The sequence below is a fragment of the Drosophila mojavensis genome, unplaced genomic scaffold (genome assembly GCF_018153725.1).
Source record: "Drosophila mojavensis isolate 15081-1352.22 unplaced genomic scaffold, ASM1815372v1 contig_16, whole genome shotgun sequence".
Classification (NCBI taxonomy): Eukaryota; Metazoa; Arthropoda; class Insecta; order Diptera; family Drosophilidae; genus Drosophila; species Drosophila mojavensis.
In genome coordinates, this window is record NW_025318693.1 from 9,570,975 (window position 1) to 9,592,535 (window position 21,561).

At 37.6% G+C, this 21,561-nt stretch overlaps 1 protein-coding gene across 2 annotated transcripts in view; it reads right to left on the reverse strand.

Annotated features, from left to right (window-relative positions):
• The window catches only part of LOC6572866 (sex determination protein fruitless), a 136,184-nt gene that overhangs the window by 97,827 nt on the left and 16,796 nt on the right, over nt 1-21,561 (reverse strand). Inside the window, exon 1 of one of the 2 annotated variants that reach the window (XM_044007280.1) lies at nt 1,349-1,745. The exons of the other annotated variant lie outside the window; for it this stretch is intronic. The gene's annotated coding sequence lies outside the window, so the exon portion shown is untranslated. Of the gene's footprint in view, nt 1-1,348; nt 1,746-21,561 lie in introns of those variants that run through there. 2 annotated transcript variants of the gene reach the window in all.

The following is a 21,561-nucleotide window of genomic DNA, read 5'->3' on the forward strand; positions in this document are numbered from 1 at the left end:
AGCAAAACATGCGAGTATCTAAAGGCGGTCGGCAAACGCTCTTTATGCTTGTCTTTATACATTTATATATTTATATATAATATATGTATATACGTATGTGTGTGTGTATATATTTTCGCTTGTCTTTTTTTTTTTGTGTGTTGCCAAAATTCGGCGCTGGGACGGCTCGGCAAGGGACTGGCAAAGCTTACAGATACTTTGCCGCCGCCTCTGCTGCAGTCGCTGCCGCCGCTGCTGCTGTCAGCTACGCAGCCGCGACATTTTAAGCAGCAGCAGCTACGATCAAGGGCATATTGGACACGACACAGCGCAGTCGGCGTCGCAGTCGCTGCTGTTGTCTCACCCTTGAAGGCGCTTACAGCAGCGATCCGCTTTGCCTGTATCTGTAGCTGTAGCTGTCGCTGTATCTGTAAGCTGTATCTGTATCTGTATCTGTAGCTGTCGCTGTCGCTGTCTGTGTATCTGACGCTGGGTTTTCGCTTTCAAACGAACAATTTGCGAATTTCTTCGGCGACAGCAGCTCGTCTGCTTAAGAGCATTTTGTATTTTGTTGTTGTTGCTGTTGTTGTTGTTATTGCTTTTTATTATTCCTATTCCTCTTGTTGCCTGCTAACCTAGTACCCGATCTTTGGCTTTATATCTGCCTCGCATGTGTGTGTGTCTGGGTGTATCTCTGTGTGTGTGTGTGTAAGTCTCGTTTTGTCTCTTTTGCTGTTCCGTTTTTTACGCGCGCTCAAACAACATCATCCCCCCAAAATATATATATGTATAATATATATACACATATATAAGACTCAGTCTCAGTCTGAATCTCTCATATCATTTTAATTCCATGGAATTTGCTGGAGACCGTGCAAAATGTGCGTCTCACATGTTTAGAAATTGAAAGGAACTGACAGATACATTTGACGATATGATGAGGATCTGTGCTGCTGCTTCGCTGCTTGACATCAGCTGTTAACCAGGGGGCGTGCCGGCTGTGTTTTTTTTTTTTTTTTTGTGCTTTTGCAGCTTTTGTTGCTTTAGCGCAAATTCATACAAAATGCACGCACAATTTGCATTCGTTTTGTTTCGCGTTATCACACTGGGAGTTTCTATCGAAATCTATACCCGATTATGATTATTATTTTGCATTCAAATCATAAACATATATAGCATTACATTAGTGGGAATGTGTGCCTATAAAGAAGCCGTCATATGCAAATGTTTTCACTCCGCACCAAACGCCAAAAACTATGTAGTTAATTCACTGGAAAATGCAACTTGTTCGATTGCTTCCCAGAAGCGAGCCAAAGCTAGAGAACTTTTGTGTATTTTAGTTAGTCCAAAATTTCAAACTCCCACATACTTTGCCAGTGTGTGTGTGTGTGTGTGTGATATGTAGGTGTGTGTGTGTCTTCAAGTGTTTGTTTGCCTGGCTTTAATAGCCGCTGATCTCATTCAAAGTTCAAAGTTGCGCGACACATGTTGCATGCTCCCTTGGCTTTGTTTATGCTTTTTGTTAGATATATTTATGTCGTATATATTGCACCGATTTGAGCCACACTGTACTATATGTTTTTGTTGTTTTAGCACTTGTTGACAGTTCAGGCCACTAGCGGGCTTTTAGTCTAAGACTAAGTTTCTTGTCTAATTGTTTTTCTAATTTTTTTTTTTTTTTTTGTTATTTTTATTTTTATTTCGTAGTGCGATAGAAACGCGTGCCACAACGTTGCGGTTGCAGTTGTTTTTAGCGAGTGTTCGTTGCAAATGCTGCAAATAATGCTAAAAGTCTAAAAAGAACACGTTCAGCAGCAGCAACAGCCACAGCAACAACAACAACAACAACAACAATAGCAGCAGCAGCAGCAGCGTCTCAGTGGCAGCCGTTGCAGCTGAGAGCGTCGTCGTCGTCGTCGTCGCCGCATGTGGCAAATGCTGAAGCTGGCAAACTGCAATTGCTCTCGCATTCTCACTGTATCTCTCTCACTGTCTGTCTCTCTCTCTATCGCTATCACTCTCTCGCTCCAGCATGCACATGTCTCGCGCTCTCTGAGCATGCATTAGAATTGACTTAGATTAAGACTAAGTCCGAACCAAAGTCCGAGTGCGCTTCGTGCCTTTGGCTGGATCGCTTAGCTAGCTTTCCTGACATGCCGGTTTCCCAGCTGTGTGCATGTGTGTGTGTGTGTGTGTATCTCTCTCTCTCTATCTGTGTGTGTTTGCTATTCAGTTCTTGCGGCACATGTGCGCAACAGCTCTTAAGTGGCTGCCGCTGTTGCCTCTGCCAGCGCTACTGGCCCAACTACAAACACACACACATATATGGGAAGGGGGGGCAGCGGCTGCGTGCGTAAAGTTTGAGAAAAGCATACACAAAAGATGCTACAGAAAAAAAAAAAAAAAAATTAAAAAAAAATCAGAAAAAAACGCGCATAGATCGTCCGTTTACCAGCTATCCACGTTTTGTGCAAAAAACCAAAACAACAACAACAACAACAATAAACAGCAGCAAAATTTTCGCGCGCCCAAGCTCGTCGCTTGCTCTCACACACTCACTCTCTCTTTCTCTCACTCTTACACTCTCTCACTATTTTCTAGCGCTCAGGCAGAAGCACTCGCGCTCTCTCTCTTTCGCTCTCATCGTGCGGCTCTCATGTAAAAAGGCAAAGATACACAGCTGTATCTCATAGATACACGTACTCGAACGCTGCGATCGCACGCACTCGGCGCTGAGCAACTGGCGTCAAATTTGCGCTAATTATTTGCAAGCTATTTTTTTGTTGTATTCAACGGCGTGGCGCACACACACACACACACACACACACACTAACACTCACACTTACATATAAGCTTTGCGAATCACATTTAAATAAAATGTATCTCTGAAAATAATGCATGATTTTTTCGGGCTTGATTGAATGGGCGCTCTTTGTGGCTTTTAAAGAGCGCACAAAGTGTAGCGTCAATAATTTTTAAGGTTTGCATTTAACCTTTAACATTGCTTAGTTAAGCACACTCACACACACACACACACACACACACACTCACATAGTTGAGCATTCGCCACGCATACGCAAACAGCGCGGCGTAACGTACAAATTTTGTGGCCAGCTCTTGGTAATATGTACATGTGGTCGATGGGCGTAGGTGGGCTAAGGGGAGGGGCGTGTTGCAAACAGTAATTGGCAAGGTCGTTTCGGCATTTGTCGTAATCATTGGCAACGGTTTGCTTGGCTTCTGCTGGCGCTGCAAACGAACGAATGACAAAACAAACTTTGCCTGTTTGCGTTTGTTGGGCGGCTCGCAAAGAGCTCCAAGTCGGGCCAGGCTGGGCCAAACCAGGTAGCCAACTATCGGCTACAACCATCCAGCAGCTACAATGAATCAATAAGAGTTGAACGGGCACACTAGTAGTTACCCTGCAATTTATATACTTAACAAAACCTGAGTTTTATTTGAGAAATATTTCCTATATTTAGAATAACTTGTTGCTGGCTTAACTTTTTAGTATATATTAATATATAATATATTAATATTTAAAAAATTCTATTTGGATTCTAATATAAATTTGTTATTTCTATTACTTTTAATATTTTATTTAATTTTTTCCAGAAGCTGAAAATTGAACTTACAATATTCTTAGAAACTTGCTCAAAACTCATTTCTACAATCTCTGTCAATAACAATCTGAATCAACTCATCGCATATTACTCATCACTTCAATCCACCCTCTTCCCTCTATTCCACAGGGTATTAAAACGAAGCTGACTCATAGAAAAAAGGGCATGCCACTGCCAAATTTGATATCGGGCGGCGCTTGGGCTCCTCAGTTAGCAAATATTTTGCTTGAACATTTTTCCTTTGCTTTTTCAATTACTTTGCGAAACAAGAACTCAACGCGAGCGCCTTGATTGCAGCTTAACAAAACGGAAAGAGGTCGTCCATTGCTGGCTCATTTAAGAAACAAACGTAAGGGATATCAGATATGTTTAAAATTGTCAGAAGAAGAGAGAGGTTTTAGATTAGCTAGAAAACATTTGGGTTTCGAGCTGAATATGAATTCAAGTGCAGAGAAATTTTTAAAAAGTATTTTATAATATTGCCAAATAAATGAATAAATATTTTACATAAGCTATAAATGATATAAAATATACATATAAGTACATATATGTGTATGTGTATATCTTTACTAAAAATTAATTTTCGTATCTAAAGTTTATTTCTAATTATCGCCTAAGTTATAAGTTAATGCATGCTGATTGTCGACTCACTGAAATATAAACAAGAGCATGGAAGACGAGCATGATTGACTGTATAATACTCGCTACAAGTTCATAAATCTTGAAACAGAGCGATGATTTCCACAGATCAAGGTTTACATATGGGAGGTCTAATGGAGATACTTAATGTAATACTTAAGAATCTTAACGCTAAGGCTGTTGAGGACAAAGATATTTACCGAGTCTTTATAGTCTCTTACGGCTTATTCATACAATATTTGTAGGGAATCTACGAAAGTGGTAGTTTTTGTGTAAAATTTATGATTCTTAATAATCTTCATAATTTCCTATATATTTATATCATTAATATGGATAAAAGTTTACGATATGTTGTATATCAATAATATTTTCGCATTTATATATGATAAACGTAAGCCCAGGTTATTTCAATTCTATAGTCTCTCATGTAATGTTAGTCTTGCTTCAATTTTGTAAAGGATAGAGCAACTCACGATATGATATCTACGGAAAATCCCAATACATTTCTCACTCTATTAATTTCAAATCATTTATCTCAGGTCTCCCTTGCAACCAATAAACTCTTTTCACACCGTCGAGCGAGCACTTCAACAGCTGAAAAGCGTTTTTTATCAGCTGACCTAGTGCCATGATAAAGCAATAAATAATGCAAAACGATTTGCGTATATCTTATCTGAGCTATCAATCATGTACTCTCACTCGCCGTCTCTTTCTTTGGTTAGTCAACTATTCTGTATGATGAATGTATGCATATAAATGAAAACGAAAGTGAAAACTTGTTTGCTTTTAGTGCAGTTGAAAATCCCCGAGTTGTTTATTGTTCAGCGTAAGCAGGGTGCCTAGCAGCGCATCTCTCTTGGGCGCACGCTGCGTATGCGTAACGCGCTCTGCTCCTGCTTTGTATATGGCAAAAATTCTTTTGCAATTCGCACATTTTGCAAATAGTGTTTAGCATTTTTTTTTCTTCATTCATTTAATTTTTTTGTATTTATCTAGCATTTGGTTAAAGTTTGCACACATGTGTTTTCTTTTATTCAGCTAACAGCAATAACAACAACAACAACAACAACAACTTGTTTTACAAATAAACGCCTGGAGCTACCCTAAATATTCTCGAAAAAAGTAGCTGATATTTATGTATGTTACTTTCATGCCAAGTATATATACATATATCCAAAATTTATTTATATATATATATAGCCGATTAGCTAGTGAAAACCTAACGGAAAGTAGGGCGCCATATGCACACCTAGCCGAAAACAATATGGTTTTTATCGCCTCCAATTTTGATTATAGCAAAAATATTACACGCTGCGGCCGTATTTGGGGTCTTGCCTACAAATAAAGCGCACATGCGAGCTAGCCTATGCCTTACAAAGTGTTTATGCTCGCCAAGTAGGCGACAAGGGTATATTGGGTTCGAGTAAAGAATCATGATTATACATACTCTTTAATAGGAAGAGAACTCAAAATAAATATCTTTTTTTTTTTTTTTTGTACTTGAGAATGTCATTTATAGATCAGAGACAGCACCTACTGGGGGCGTGGCACAATGGCATTAATATATACATAAGTGACTTGAACATAAATATATATTCTTTTCTAAGAGAACAAGTTTCTTATAGATCAGTAGTCGATCCTGCCAGATAATAAAGTAATCCATTGCTAGATGATATGCTATATTAGGTCTTGCATATATATAAAATAAACTTGAGCTTATATACCTATTTATCTATATACTCTTCGATGAGAGAAAGCCTCCTAAAAGGGCATACCAATCTATATTTTGCATGGCTAAAAAACTTAGCTATAGAAATTCAAGAGATGCCTTCAAGATTAAAGCAAAGTTACTTGAATCATTATCATCTATAGACACTCATCTCAACTTTCAGTCTCCGAACGAGTATTGAGCAGTGGATAACACAAGCCCACTGGCTGTCTTCTTTTTGTTTATGCACATTGTTTGGTTTAGTTCAATGTGCGTAATTTACTTAGCCCAATTCGAAATTCCGTATAAAGATATTGTTTATGCGCATTTGAATTCCTGCAGCTTGGCTGCTGAATCGACTTGGCGAAATTGCAGATTTCTGCGAGATGCTGCCAGTCAGCCAGCAGTCAATTATGTCACCCTCAAGTATTTTGAGCTGCTCATAAATTTCGTTTAATGAATTTAATTGCCTGTGCGCATAAATCTAAAGCGCTTCAGTTGAGTTTTTACCCAGAAAACAAAGCATTTCGGGCTTGGCGCCGCACCATTTATAAGAATCAACTGGAAATTGCTCTTGAAACTTTATAGCTATACGATTGTCAAATGCTCTACAATTAAAAAAGGGAGGGAGGAGAGAGGAGATATATATTTTTAGCTCTTTTGATACATTTTGTATTTAAACATTTTTATATTCCCATTAGATTTGAAGCATTCCAATAAAATAGCTGAACATAATATTGTATAAATATTCTGAATATTTAAAAACTAATTTTTATTTTCTTTTATTTTTGGAATTGAGATTACATAGTTTAATTTTTTTTTAATAAAAAAAAACTTTTTTAAATTTTTATTTATTTTAATTCAGTAAACGGTTTAAATAATAATACTACTATTATTTTGTATTTCGTATAAATTTTTGAAGTAAAATATTTATGATTGTAATATGTATTGATGAACCAACAAAAAATATATTACTTAGTAATTGAATTTCCTGAAAATTATTAAATAAAATAATCATTGTGATATATATAATTTTAAATAATAGTCAATCTTACATATTTTCAATTTGATTTTGTTCAATTCGAATTTTTATGTAATAGAACAAAGACTATATATTTAATTGATAAGACTAGAATTTCATAAAGTATATAATGAATTTGATATATACAAAATATATTTACAAGTCTGACAACCAGAAACAAAATACTCGAAATACTCAGTGTATCTTGAAGCAAAGACGCATTGCAACGTTGACAGCGGCAACAAAAGCAACAAAAAATACATTCAAAAAATTCGCACATTTGCCCTTGAAAACAAATTTTAGTTGTTTCTATTGTTGTTGTTGTTGTTGTTGCCTTTGATTGCTTTTGTTTTATTTTATTTATTTTATTTTGCTTTTTTTTTTTTTTTTTTTTTTTTTTTTTGGTGCGCTGTTTGCATTTTGTTTAACATTTGATACACACACACACAAACAAAACATAAACGCAGGAAGACACGTCGCTAAAAATCTACAATAACAACAATAACATCAGCAGCAGCAGCAGCAAATAAAATAAATGTTTTTGTTTGCATTTTGAATGCTTTGCATGTAATTTAAAAACTGGTCTAGTGGGGGCCCCGTTGCCGCGCACCAGACCTTCGTTAACTTTGCCAAAATTATGCGCGCTGCCCTCAGCTGACGCCCCGTAGAACCGCCCAGCCCACCTGGGCCGCCCCTCGACCCTAGGCTGCACCTAATGCCACGACAGGTCGTCGCGTAATTTATAGTTAAGTATCGTAGAGCAGCAGCAAACTGAAGAAATTAAGACAACTGCAGTGCAGAGTGATCGACTGGTAGATACCATAGATAAGGCGAGAGAAAATAAAGTCTTATGAGTGCACATGGTGGAGAAAAAAGTTGAAGAAGATAAATATATGAATATGAAAGTTATATATATCTGTAATATACCTCTGCAAGGAGAAATTCCTTTCGAATAAAGTCGTATGTGAGAAGATCAAGCTTGAAGATATAATATTGATATATAGAAGAAGAAGTGGTTGGATAAAAAAGTATATAAAATAACTTGTTTATAAATAAATATAAAAAAAAAATACTCAAAAAATATAATATATATAATATTATTATTATAAATTATTATATTAATATGTCTACATATTATATGCAAGTTCTTGGATATTCCAGGAGAGAAAATTTCTTATTTGAATATTAAAAGTTTTGATTAATTAAGAGATATGCTATAGTAATACTTCTATATATAGGAAGACTTGTGCGAGTCATAAAGAGTAGGTGATCCTAAAGGCCAGAGCAGACATAGACTGAAGAGAAAGACAGAGAGAATCATAAATAGGAAAAGACAGAGAATTATTTCATCTCAATCGCTTCTATCTCGAGCGAACGCCTGCTCGCAGCCAATATTCCCCAGCTTCACGCTCACATTTTTAATGGGTAATAATGTTTTTGGCAAATACGGAAGTTTTTATTTCTTCGTTGCGTTTCTTTTTATTTAATTTAATTTTTTTTTTTTTTTTTTTTTTTGCAAATTGTTTTTTCTGTTTTTTTCTCTTCTCAAATTGTAATAAATTTGTTCAGCATTTGTTGCAGTCATCGATCTGCTGATTTTATTGTTGTAGTTGTAGTTGTTGTTTTATTTAATTAATGTATTTTAGTTAATGTATTTGCTCGGGTTTGGGCCGCTGCATGAGAACAGCCTTCAAAAGCGTTTTCGTTATCGTTGCCAAATGTTTTTTATATTCATGTTGTTGTTGTTGTTGCTGATTTGCTTGACGACCTTTGCTATTTCGCAAAGCTTAGATTTTTTCAGCTTTATTTTTGCATATTTAGTTGTTGTATTTTGTTAATTTTCTGTTTTGTCTTCTTCTTGTTTTGGTAAAACATGTTTTGTCTGTGCTTACATAATCCATGACGCGATACAGTTTCAGATGAGATGCTGCGTCTCTGGCATTGTATTTCGCCTCATTTGAAGAAGTTTTCAGATGAATAATGCGTTCGAGACGTTAACATAATAGAAACCATTAAATTGATTGGGAAATTAATTAGGAGCTTTTTTTTATGTTGCCTTTCGAGATCTGTGTGAAGCTTTTTGAGGCGATAAGATCTTCATGTTTAACTCAATGTGTCTGGGCATCTGAAGCATTCATATATATACTATTAAATAATATAAAAATTAATTTGTGGCACGTTTAGGGACTTTTTAGATAATTTTCTATTTGCTTTGGATTAAATTCGCTTATATTTAATTATAGAAAATTTATGACATGATATCTTTGAAGTTGTCAAAATATTTTTGATGCCAACTTAAAATGTTTTTTTGCGCACTTAAAGAAAATAAATAATAAATAAACTAGATAATGCAGTCAAGGGTAACTAACTACAGCAAATTCTTGTACATAGATATACTAAATATGTGAAAAATCAACATTATGACCATTTTTTTAAATAAAGACTAGGATTTATTTTGATTGATATATTGATGTATAATATTGGGTCTATCTGTAGAGAACGTTAAAAGTTATCCATGTACATATTGCACTGGTTATTTTTTGTTTTGTTTTTTTTTTTCTTACTGGAATGGCTAAAAATGTATGAAGTACAAAAATTTTAGAATAAAAAAGAAAAGAATTAGAAGGCATTGCTTATAGAATTTTTTCAAATTTTCATTGCCTAGTGCAGAGAATGTGAGCTAGTTAGATCACTTGTATTAAATTCTATAGATTCTATAGATATAAAGACAGAATTGCTTGTCTCATTAAAATGGTATTGAATAAAGACTCGGTGAAAATGTTTAGTTATGTTGATCATGTATAATATATGCGAATCCTAATTTTAGATCTAATTTTGTAATTTACAAACTTGATAGCATTTTTTCGCACCCTTCTGGTAATTTCATATAATTGGAAAATATTTATACTGCATGCTGTTAGGCTATTTTCTAACTTTATGAGTAATCTAATTAACATGTGTCAAAAATATTGCATGGGAGTTACGTGCTGAGGATTATAAATACATAGTGAAATTTTTTGTGTATTACAAAAACTACAATATAAGAGAAAAAATTAACCAAATTAAAAGTAATGAACAATTAATAAAAATAAAATATAATTTTCGTAATTTAATTAACATAATGAAAATAAATAAATATTAAAAATTTGTAGAATATCACATTATTTATTAATTTTGTAATTTTATTAAGTGTTTATGTTAGCATTTAATATATTTATAAAGATATTTGAAGAGAAATAGCATAACCTGAATCAGGACTCTTTATGGCTCTGCAAGCTCCGTTTCATTCAATTTTACGGTTGATCAACAGTTAGGTATTACCCATTATTGAGCGCAGCAGTTAAATTAGATTTAAAGTACAGTTGTGTTTCGGCCATTGGCATATTCAAATTCAATTTAAGATATGAGTTCGTTGAGGCCGCGGCCAAGCTGCTGTCTGACTTTTGTTGTCCCTAAGTGGCACATACATGGACAGCATGGACGGCGGCACCAATTAGCGAACAAGTTCGTCTTGATTTAATGCCTTGACTGCAGGGCAGAGCAGGGCAGAGCAGAGCAGAGCGGAGCCGAGCAGAGCTGAGCAGCGCAGAGCCAGTAGCTGGCCAAGTGCGAGTGGCTGGGATGGATAGGTGCATTAACCTCTTGCGTAATGAACACCAACAGCGCCACCAACAGCGCGACAGGCAGGTCGACATTGCCACAGATGGGGGCAAGGTGGCAGTAGCTGTGCCACTGGCCGGACAGACATTTCTCTGTAAGTGTGTGTGTGTGTGTGTGAGTGTGGGGGCCAGGAGGTGTTCCCGGTGCAGCTTGGCGCGCAGCTGCGCTGTAAAATTAGAATTTTTCTAAGCCGCATTCGAAGATGGCAAGTTAGCTGATAAAAGCTTTCGCCATCTCTCTCACTCTCTCTCTCTCTCTCTGTCTCTCTCTCTCTCTCTCTATCTCTCTCTCTCTGGCTAACAGAATAAAGTGCGCTACAAAATAATTGCAAATAAAATGCAGCTAGAGCTTCAACTGCACCTGAAGCGAATGTCTTCTTCGTTCCAGAGCCAAGCACCTGTACGCGTCGTTTAATTTCATACGAAAACAAACAGCCCAAGCGCTCAAGGAAAAACACAAAAACAACTAACACACACATACAGATATACGTGGCACGGCGAGTGTACAACAAATGTTGCATGATAGCCGAACGCTGCGATGCGACGCGTCGCTTCTTCGCAACAAACCAGGGCCCAATGCAATGCGGCTCCAAAGTAACAGCATCGAAGAGCCGTTATCAATATCTGGTTTGTCCAGCTCACAGCTCGCAGCGGGCGACGGCCCAGCGCTTGGCCAGCTAGGCCATGCCAGGCCATGCTAGGCTAGGCCAGGCTAGGCTAGATAGGATTGGGCCAATGTACCTGAGTTGCAGCCACTTTGGCCAAGGAATGCGTTCAGTCGCGGACATTGCTTAACTGCAAATGCTGCCATTTATATGGCACAATAAACATTAGGTGTTGCCTGTTTCGCATGGGTGTGGGATATGATGTTGTTGTTGTTGCTGTTGCTGTTATTGTTGCTGCTGTTGTTGTTGTTGGCAGTGGAGTGTTATCCCGTGCCAGCGCTTAGTTAGCCAACGTTTTGTATGCCCAGCGCCTTTGTCTGTTGCCACCATCCAGCACACCTTCCACACTCTCCCTCTGCCCTCTGCCAGCCTCCTGCCCAACGCCTCGTGCAACGGAGTTTTGTTGCCTTTTTCTATTAAAATTACCATCAAGATTTACATTTCAGTAGGCAACAGGTTCGAGTGCAGTTTCAAGTTTGGCTCTGCCTCTGCTATGGACGCCTTTTAGGTAAAAATGTGGGCAGATCGCACAACAACAAGAGCAGCAAAAAAATTGAATGAGAAGAAGAAAACAGAAGGAAGCAGTCGACTCCTGCGGGGCGACAATACGGCTAAATGCTTTGGCCAGCCTCGCGCTGCCCACTTGTTTCTCAATGCAACGCTCAAGTCAAGTGGAAAATTGTTGTTGTTGTTGCTTTTGTGGTTACCCTCATTTTGCATTTAATGCCCATTTTTAGCTGGCCTGCCACGCGGCATTAGCGGCCACCAGGCAAACACCAACTGCAACAAATATGCCAGATTATATTTTGATTTGATCGCTCAAACGAGTAGCTAAAGTGAACAGCAAAATAACAGACTTTAGTTGCACAAAATAAGTTTGATTTGAGTGAGTTTCACGTATATAAATATTTCTTATATTTCAAATAGAAACTTCAAAATGGTTCCAGTAACTTCATTATGAACCACTCAAATTCAGCTTATGAATGAATGAAGTTTGCTAAAATCTGTAGCGATCTGGCACCACTCTTATATTTCCAATCTATATATTCGATAATAAATAAGCAATAGATATTAAGAATATTAAGATTTTTCATCTTTGTCTTTAAGCTTTTGCGCAACATGATATACGTAAATATATCATAATTAAATAAGTTGTATATATTATGAGCTTAATCAAAATAATTGAGATATAAATGTGTTATAATATAATAACCATCAAAATTGACTAATTAAGTTTTGTACATAGAACCCATTTAGTAGATCAGAATTTACATCTACATACATTTATAGCCTAAGCAAAATTAAATTCATTAATCGAAGTTAAAGACAAATATAAAATAATTTGTAGAAATGTACAAAATTCTGATGATTTATAATTCAACTGTAAATTTGAAAATGTTTGATGCAATCTTCTCGGACTATAAAATTATACATAGATATATAATTCAGTGCAATAATTCCAAATTTTATTCATTTTTTTTATAATTAGAATTTGATGAAACAGTCTGAATTTTATAGTCCGAGAAGATTGCATCAAACATTTTCAAATTTGCAGTTCAATTATAAATAATAATATATAGATTATATTATATGAATTATATACCTCGAATTTTTAATAAATATTGGCTCTGCATTGCCTAAAATTTACCAGCATTTGCTGCAGATATATAAAGCGATATAGAAATTCTTAGTTCATAAAGGATTTTGGTATATAAAAAAAGAATCCATTCAAGTTAGAGTTCTAAAAGTCTATGAACTGACTAGAAACTTCAGGAAAAACTTGTTAGTTTAAGCGAAAACCCTAAAAAATCCAATATAAATTTATTAACTACTCACAGAACTTTTCCTTTATATATGTATTTATATTTTTTAATATAACTATCAAGAAGCTTTGAGTCAAGTATTTGCAAAAGTCTCAAATAGATTAGCTAGATTTTATGACTAGTTGACCCATTGGCTGCTTTAAATGGACTCGGCGCTCTCAGCCTAGCCCAAAAACAAGCAATTCTGGTAAGTAGTAGCTGGCCATAAGCCATTGAGATAGGCATTGAGTACAGCTGGAAGCTGACTTGGTCATATGGGCGCGCATTGGAGACGTCAATCGCGGCTGTGGCAGTGCAATAAATTTAAATTTTATTTAACATTTTACAGGCACTCAAAAGGCATAAACGGAAATTTAAAGCAGGTACAGGCGGTAGCTGCAGCAACAGCAATTCAAATAGCAGCAACAGCAACGACAACAGCTACAGCAACAGCAGCAACAACAACGACGCAAATCCCAAGCCCAACAAGGAAGCAATTGCGTTTGCTGCTGCTCTCCAGCCGTGCGCTGCTTTACGCATTAGGACATGCCTTGGGCATGGGGCGGAGCGAGGGAGGGGTGGCTGGCTAGCTAACAGCACTCCACAGCATAAAACAATTTAAATATTGCCGCGCTGCACTTGCAACAACAGCACAAAATAATAACAGCAACAACAACAACAACAACAACAACATTGGAAACGGCAACGGCAACGGCAACTGCAACTGCAGCAAACTTGTTTTTTGGGTTAAGAGCCAGATGCGAATGCATCTGCAATCTGAATCTTTAGCTGGCCCGCTGCTAATCTTCATTATCGCCAGCTGCATCACGATGATGAAGTTCGTCAAGCGGTGTCAGCTCTATGGGCAACTAACCGCAATCGCAGCGTAAAATCGTTGCCACAACCAGGCGGAAGATCAACACACACACATGCACACACACACACACACGCATGTTGGCCTGGGCATTAGCCGCTGTCCGGGCTGTCCATTCCCAGCCAGCGCCATGTTCATTTAAATCTACAACTTTTGGAGGGACGACAAGTTGACTTGAGACCCGCGACTGGACCTCGTATGGGTCTCCCTGCATGTGAGAAAATTGCGCACTTGAGAACCTACGGCAGAAGCAGAGGAAGAGGAAAAGACAGAGACAGAGGGACGGCGAGAGAGAGAGAGAGAGAGAGAGAGAGATAGAGATGGAGGCCCGTTCTAGACCCGTTCCAGCTATCAAGTGAAAATTCCTTGGGCAAGAGCTTATCGCGAATTCATTATTGAAATAATTCGCAACTTGAAGGCCCTACAGTTGCATAACGGTAAATGGCCAAGGGATCTAGACAACGGCTTAATGAAAATTGAATTTTATGTTTATTAGACGCAGCCGAGCGCAAACCAAAAAAAAAAGCTTAAAAAAAAGATATATAAAACTACAGGCAGCCCTCGACACACACACACACACACACACACATGTAACCTTTTCAAATATGCCAGACCGGATCGGAACGGTCCGGGTCTCAGCCCATGGGCAGCCAGATGCCAGATTCTAAATGGTATTTGGTGGACCTACTCGTCGTTGGCCATAAGACGCGACGCGAAAGACCGAAAGATAGCGGACCATCGTCCACCATTGCCATTTTCCTGTGCCAACAAGCAACAACAACAACAACAACGACATGAAGAAGAAGAAGAAGGGGCAGGCGGCAAGCAGCAGGGGGCCCCGTGCAACGGCAACATGTTTCCCTGATAAGTGAAATAAAAGTAATAGAATCCAATAAAAACCTGACTGCATATGGCAGACAATTTCAATACGCTATAGCAAATGGGTCGATTACAGGGTATCTTCAATATTGCTACTGTTTATAATTATCTACAACTTTAAAAATATTTAAAAAATGTTTTATTTCAATAATTTTAATAATATTAAAATCATTTTATTTATATTAATTTAACTTATTTATATTTGTAAGTTTTAATGTTTGTTTTCATATTAAATTTATTATATTTATTTATATAACTGCTTAATTCTCATGTTAGTCTAAGTTAGTTCGTCTTAAATTATAATCTCTAATAAAAACAAATACAATTTAATTTAACATGTTAATATTATCATATTCAATTTATTAAGAAAAATTGAATAATTTCATAAGTCTATTGTTTTTTTTTTTTTTTTTTTTTTAAATATATTTTTCTTTCATTATTTATCTTATTTATTTTTTAGGCATGTCTAGTAATGGTTCACTTAAAATTGTATTTGTTAAAAAAATAATAAAATAAAAATATTTTAAACATATTTAAAAAAAATTTTTTTTATTAACATTGTTATCAGCTATGCGCTAACATTGTGTTATTATTCTGTTAAATATATTAATTAATAAAATTTATTTTGTGTCAAACTGTCTAAGAAATTGTATTGAGCCGGCCAATCACATTACAATTCAAGGGACAGCGACATTTAGAACCCGCCAAAGAACCAGGCGAGTTTCCACACACACACAAACACATGCACACACACACATGGTCGCACAATTATATAAAGCCGGTCGATGCAACTAGGAAGCAAACTGATCTGGCCTGCAAGCTAGAAAGACCTTGGTATGGGGCATGCCGGCCTGAGCCCAATGCAACGAGCTGCAACGGCAACCTGCCACACGCGGCCTACGTAAGTGGCAAGATCGCACACAGCCGCCCGAGCTTGCCACTAAAGGATGCCAAGCGAAAGGTGGGCAGGTACAGAGAGAGAGAGAGGGAGAGAGAGATAGAAGGAGAGCGAATGAGAGAGAGGGGGGCGATATGCACATGTGCGCATAGGTCCAAACGGGCTGCATGTGGGTTGCTATAGCTGATCTGGCTGCTGCCACAGTTGCTGCGGCTGCCATGCCCCCAAGTTGTTGCATTGATTTAGCAAACATGCATTTTTATAGCCTTACAACGCGCCCAGGCAACAACAAGTTTCTCTATTATTTATTCGAGGCTAGCGGCCACAGTGCACTCCAGAATGCACTGTTTCTTCTGCGAGCCTTCAACTTCTTCAACCTCTGTCAGAGCTCTGCCCGCGCGCTCCTCTGATTATTGTGATAGCAGCTGCAGCCGCCGCCTTGCCCCTTGGATTAAAGTGTTATTAATGTTTATTATGCCTGAATGAGTTTTAATGTCTGCCGAAGTAATCATTAAAATGTTGTTAAAAGAAATTTGAATAGCAGCAGCAGCCGAAGCAGCAGCATGTGAGAACAACGATCACACATTTTGTTCGTTTTTTTCGTTTTTTGGCCAACATTGTCTCTGGCCCCACTGTAATTGGCCGCCAACTCCTGGCGCTGTGGCAGGAAGAGCGTGTACTTTATTTTGATTGGAGCTGCCATGGAATTTCTTTTGTGTGTTCGCCAGAGATTTTTTAATGATCGGTGACAGGATTATTAAAGTCATTAAGCGGCCACTTGCAGTTGTTCTCGTTGTTGTTGTTCAAGTCGAGTTGTTGTCGTTGCTGACTTGTTCTCAATGGCGGGGCTAATAATGTTAACTGTAACTGGCAATGGCAGCAGTAAAAGTTGCATCGCCCGCTCCTATGCTCATGCAGATGCTGATGCAGATGCAGATGCAGACGCTGATGCTGATCGCCTGCATGCAGATGCCTTTGACATGCCTCACATGTAACATGTATAACTGCACTGCCGATCATTGAGATGTTGGCTTATGGCTTTGATATAATTACTGATTTCATCTGCCAGGCATATGCGTATATAGAAATATTTAAGCCTAACTGGCTTAAGCTGTAAATTTCAATTAATATGCAATTATATTATTGTTACTTGACTCAGCTGCAATGTTTGAGAAATCTCCGCATCAGCTTGCCATACATATGACTACAAAAACGAACCTAGTTCAGTTTCTGTCTCTTAGATAATCATATGTTTTGCTTTGTATCTTATTCAAGGTCAACACTTCAGTCAGTTGGTCCATAAGTCAGTTAGTCAATCAGTTAAGCAACTAGTCAATCAGTTAGCTGTAGTGACTCTGGTCCTCATTCAGTCAATCATTTATTTGTACATTGCAGTTGATGAAGAATAGTCTGGCACTCAATGGTATTCAATCAGTTAATCAATCAGTCATTCAAATAGTATTCATACAATGAGTCAGTGATGGATCAGTCACAGTGATCAGTCACTCAATCAGTCCGAAAGTCAGTCAATCAATTAGTCATTCTGATCAATCAGTTTTCCTCTCAGTCAATCAGTCACTCATATAGTCTTCAGTCAGTAAGTCAATCAATCAATCAATTTGTCAGTCAGTCTTTCGCCAGTCATTTAGTTGTTCACTCAGCAAATTATGATTGACTGATCAATCCTGCTGATTAGTCTTCAGCCAGTAAGTCAATCAGTTAATCAATTACTAATTTTAGTCCTCTGACAGCCAGGCAGTCGGCCAATGAGCCATTCATTCAGTTCAGTCCAATCAACTAGGCAATTAGTCAATCAATCTATCAAATTATTGATTCGCTTAGTAGAAGAGTTGCAGCTAATGGCGTCAAAATATGAATAGAAAATTTTGATTGACACCCAGTAATTGCACTTTACACTTTCTCTAATTAGAGGCCAAGTGCTCGACGGACGTCTAGATAAATATGAAATGCTCAGCTGACGTAGTCCCAGAGTTAAGAATTTGCCAATTGGCATATTTTGAACAGTTTCAGTTCTGTGCTTCTTCAAAATAAAGTCCTATTCTGCGTTTTGAAAAGGATACTATCAAGGAGCTGTCAAATATATTGGCCCAATCGAATTGAATTAATGCCGAATGCAAATATAAATAACAATAAAATATATAGAAATCGATTTCTGTCTTTAAGTCGGTAGCATCCTCTCCATCTCAATGGTTAGCAATATTAAGGTGTGTATTAAGGTATATGTATATACATACGTATATTCTTTTTTCTATTTTTAGCTGTGTATAGTAAAAGAGAAAGGCTCGAGCTTACTCAAATTCGTTTCACATTCTCAGATTTAATTGATTCGTATAATTTATTCTCGGAGGAAGCATTGGAAATTTTTAATTATTCTAACTAATTTTCTATTTTGGATTACCATTTAAATTTAATGAACGAATTTTATATATATATTAAAAAACATTTTTAGTTAATATTAATGTTAAATTTAAATTAATTTTTAAATAAAAAAAAGTTTAATTGAGATTAAAGATCATTTTTATTTATTTAAATTAATTTTTAAATGCAGTTCATTTTTAATTTCAATTGAGTAATTACAATAAATTATTTTATTAAAAAAATTTTTTTGTAGTAGTATGAATAACTTAAAAAGAAAATTAATTTCAAATAAACTCTATTCAGGCAGTTTTGTGAAATAGAGAACATAAAGACTACATTTCTAAGCTTAATATTAAAGAGTTTAAATAGAAAATCTGAGAAAATCTTTCTATTCAACTATGAATGACCCATTAAACAACCGACTTCAAAACATTCTACATTTTCTCTTTAAAAAATAGAATATTCATCTGGCTACTCGCGGCAGGAGTTTTCTTGACAGGCAGCATTAATGTTGGCACGTTTATCAAATTGCAGCTTACAAAAGGCTGCCAGGAGTTGGAAGGCGTGCCACTTTATTACACAGCTCAGATGATAAGCAGAATGCCGGCAATATTCGAGCAAAATAAAAGAAAGGAAAACTATTCGTTGTTGGCTCAAATTGTGTGATGTAATGACACGCACGAGTGCATGGCGCCAGGCACGCCCACTCGCCACGTGCGCACCAGCTGCAGCTGGAGATGAAAGCATAAAAACGATGCCTTGGTCAAGGTCAGCTGCAGCTGCAGCAGCAGCAGCAACGCCAGCAGCTGAAGTTAAAGGCAGAAATGAGAAAGCAGCAGGCGAAAGAGTTTTTCGAGTATATATTGGCAAAAGAGTAAATGATTTAAGGCAACGTAGATGGCCAAGAGCAAGAGTGGAAAACAAAATGGCAAAGCTGGCCAAATTGCTAATTTAATTGCACGGCATTATGGTACTTAAGGAGGAGATCACATGTTGACCGTTAGATGGCCAACACGACGACGACGACAAAATGGAGCACAAACGTGGCTAATTGTAAATTGTTGCAATTTAAATTGTTGCAAAGAGAACAGTAAGCAGCGGCAGCAGTGGCAGCTAACTGGCAACGGCCGGCCACATCTATGGGCCATAAAAATGCTGTTAAGGCCTAAAAGCGATTGTTGCATGCCAACAACTGCAACTGCAACTGCAACTGGCACTTATTGAATGGCCATCGGTTGGGCTGTCTCCTCGTGGGCCCCACAATCGTTAAAAGGCATCGTTAAAGGGGAACAGGCGTCGTAAAAATTTGCGCATTAATAAACATTATGCAAGTTGCGACAGCCAGCAAATGAGGCGACACGTTGCCAGCCAATCTGATGCAGATGCTGCCGCTGCCGCTGCTGGCTGCCACAGAGATGCTCCACCTCCGTTGCGAGCAGCTGCCATGCAGCACAGTTATAACGATCGCCAACAATAACAACAACAACAACAACAGCTACAACAACATTTAACGATGCGTTTATTGATATCGTCAACGTCTGCGGCAGGGGCCGGCGATGCGAGGCGACGATCACAGCGAGTCTCAATTTTATGCGCCGTTGCACTGGGCTTTATCTCCGTTATCAATGCGCTTAGAAATGTATATATATTTTTTATGATCAATGTAATTAATTGGCAAACGTAACTAATATCGGCAACAAAGTCGCCGATTGGCCAATTGCCAATGTTCTGGCCGTAACACAGCCTCGAAGGCCTTTACGATCCGCATTAAGTGCCCGTCGATTTATGGGCGAAGAAAAGTCTCCTTAAATTGTGAGAGCAATGCAGCCAGAGTGGAACTAGGGGATAGTGGAGCTATATATTATACATTACATTATATATATGTATTTTTTACATTTTTATTTGGATAGAAGAAGGGCGAGAGCCGTTTGTATTCTGGCTCGTATGCAAACCCTTTATATAGGTTTATAAATCTTTGTTCAGGATCTAGCATAGAATAGTTCAGAATGCATATGACCAATTGTTTCAGATTCGTAGGGAAAAGTATTTTGTGTACAATGTAAAATAAGCAATATAGTAAAGAATGCCTTAGACATAATGATATATTATATAAATATATTAAATATAGTATTAAATAATTTATATGAATTAAGGTCAGCCAGTACAATAGAATATAATGATCTGATTTTTTTTATAATAAAAAGAAACCGAATATATAATACCCTGATTAACCATCCAACCAGTGGGAAACTTAAATTACTGAGCACTAAACAAATATATGAATAGATTTTATAGAATTATTTATGTGATATACAATATTATAAATATATTAAATATAATATATGTATAATAATTTATATAAATTAAGGTCAGCCATTTACAATAGTATACCATGATCTGAAATTGTTTTTTATAATAAAGATTAAACCCTGAATAACCACCTCAATGGACAATTTAAGTTCTTAAGCACTAAAAAATCACATGAATGGATGACAGACTTCTAACAATGTTTAAAAAACTGAATGCTCATTTCTAAAATTGCAGTTACTAATTGATATTTTTGACTTGCAAAGAATGATTAAAGTAACGTTCTGTCGGATAGCTAAAAGGTAAACAATTTTTTATTTTCATTCTGGCAAACGCCAATGTCAGTGCCAATCCCAACTTTGGCATTCAAAGCACAGCAAACGCTACGATTTCCCAGGCAATACGAAGAATGAGAGAGCAGAGTGAGGGAGAGAGCGAGAGGGGCTTCAGAAAATACTTCATCACATTTCCCATGGACGGCCATTTATGGCAGTGAATGCCAGGCCGCATGCCGATCTGCGAGGCGGCCTTTTCTAACTGTCCCTCTGACAAAATGCCGCAACCTGCAAGTGTAACTGACAACCGATGGCCCAATGGCCATTGACCAGGCCAATACGCGGCGAGCGCGAGAGCGAGCGAGCGAAATAGCAGAATATTATGAGCGATACGTAGAAAAAATAAATCAAATTTTCTCATCAATCTCATCGAACATGAAAATGCACTTTCAAAACGCATTAAATAAACCATAACGGCACGCATGCGCAGCACAGCACCACAATGCAGCACAGTGCACCACAGCACCACCAGCAGCAGCCCAGTCAGGGCGGTGCTGTGGAGAATGGGATGAGCGCGAGGGGGGGCCAAGTGCAGGCCGAGGCCGCGTAAATCTTTCACTTTGAGCAAAATGCAGCACAGCTAACTGAGGCTAACTGCAAAACTAGCGGCAACAAATAACGTAAACGATAAATCGCATGCGCAAGTGCAACAGCAACAGCAACAGGCAATAGGCAGCAGGCAATAGGCCAACCAACAACTGGCAACATGGAGCAACTGGCCACAGCGAGAGACGCGGCATTTGCTGTGGCCCGGCCATATTTGGCATTGGCTTTGCCAACTGCCCAAACTAAA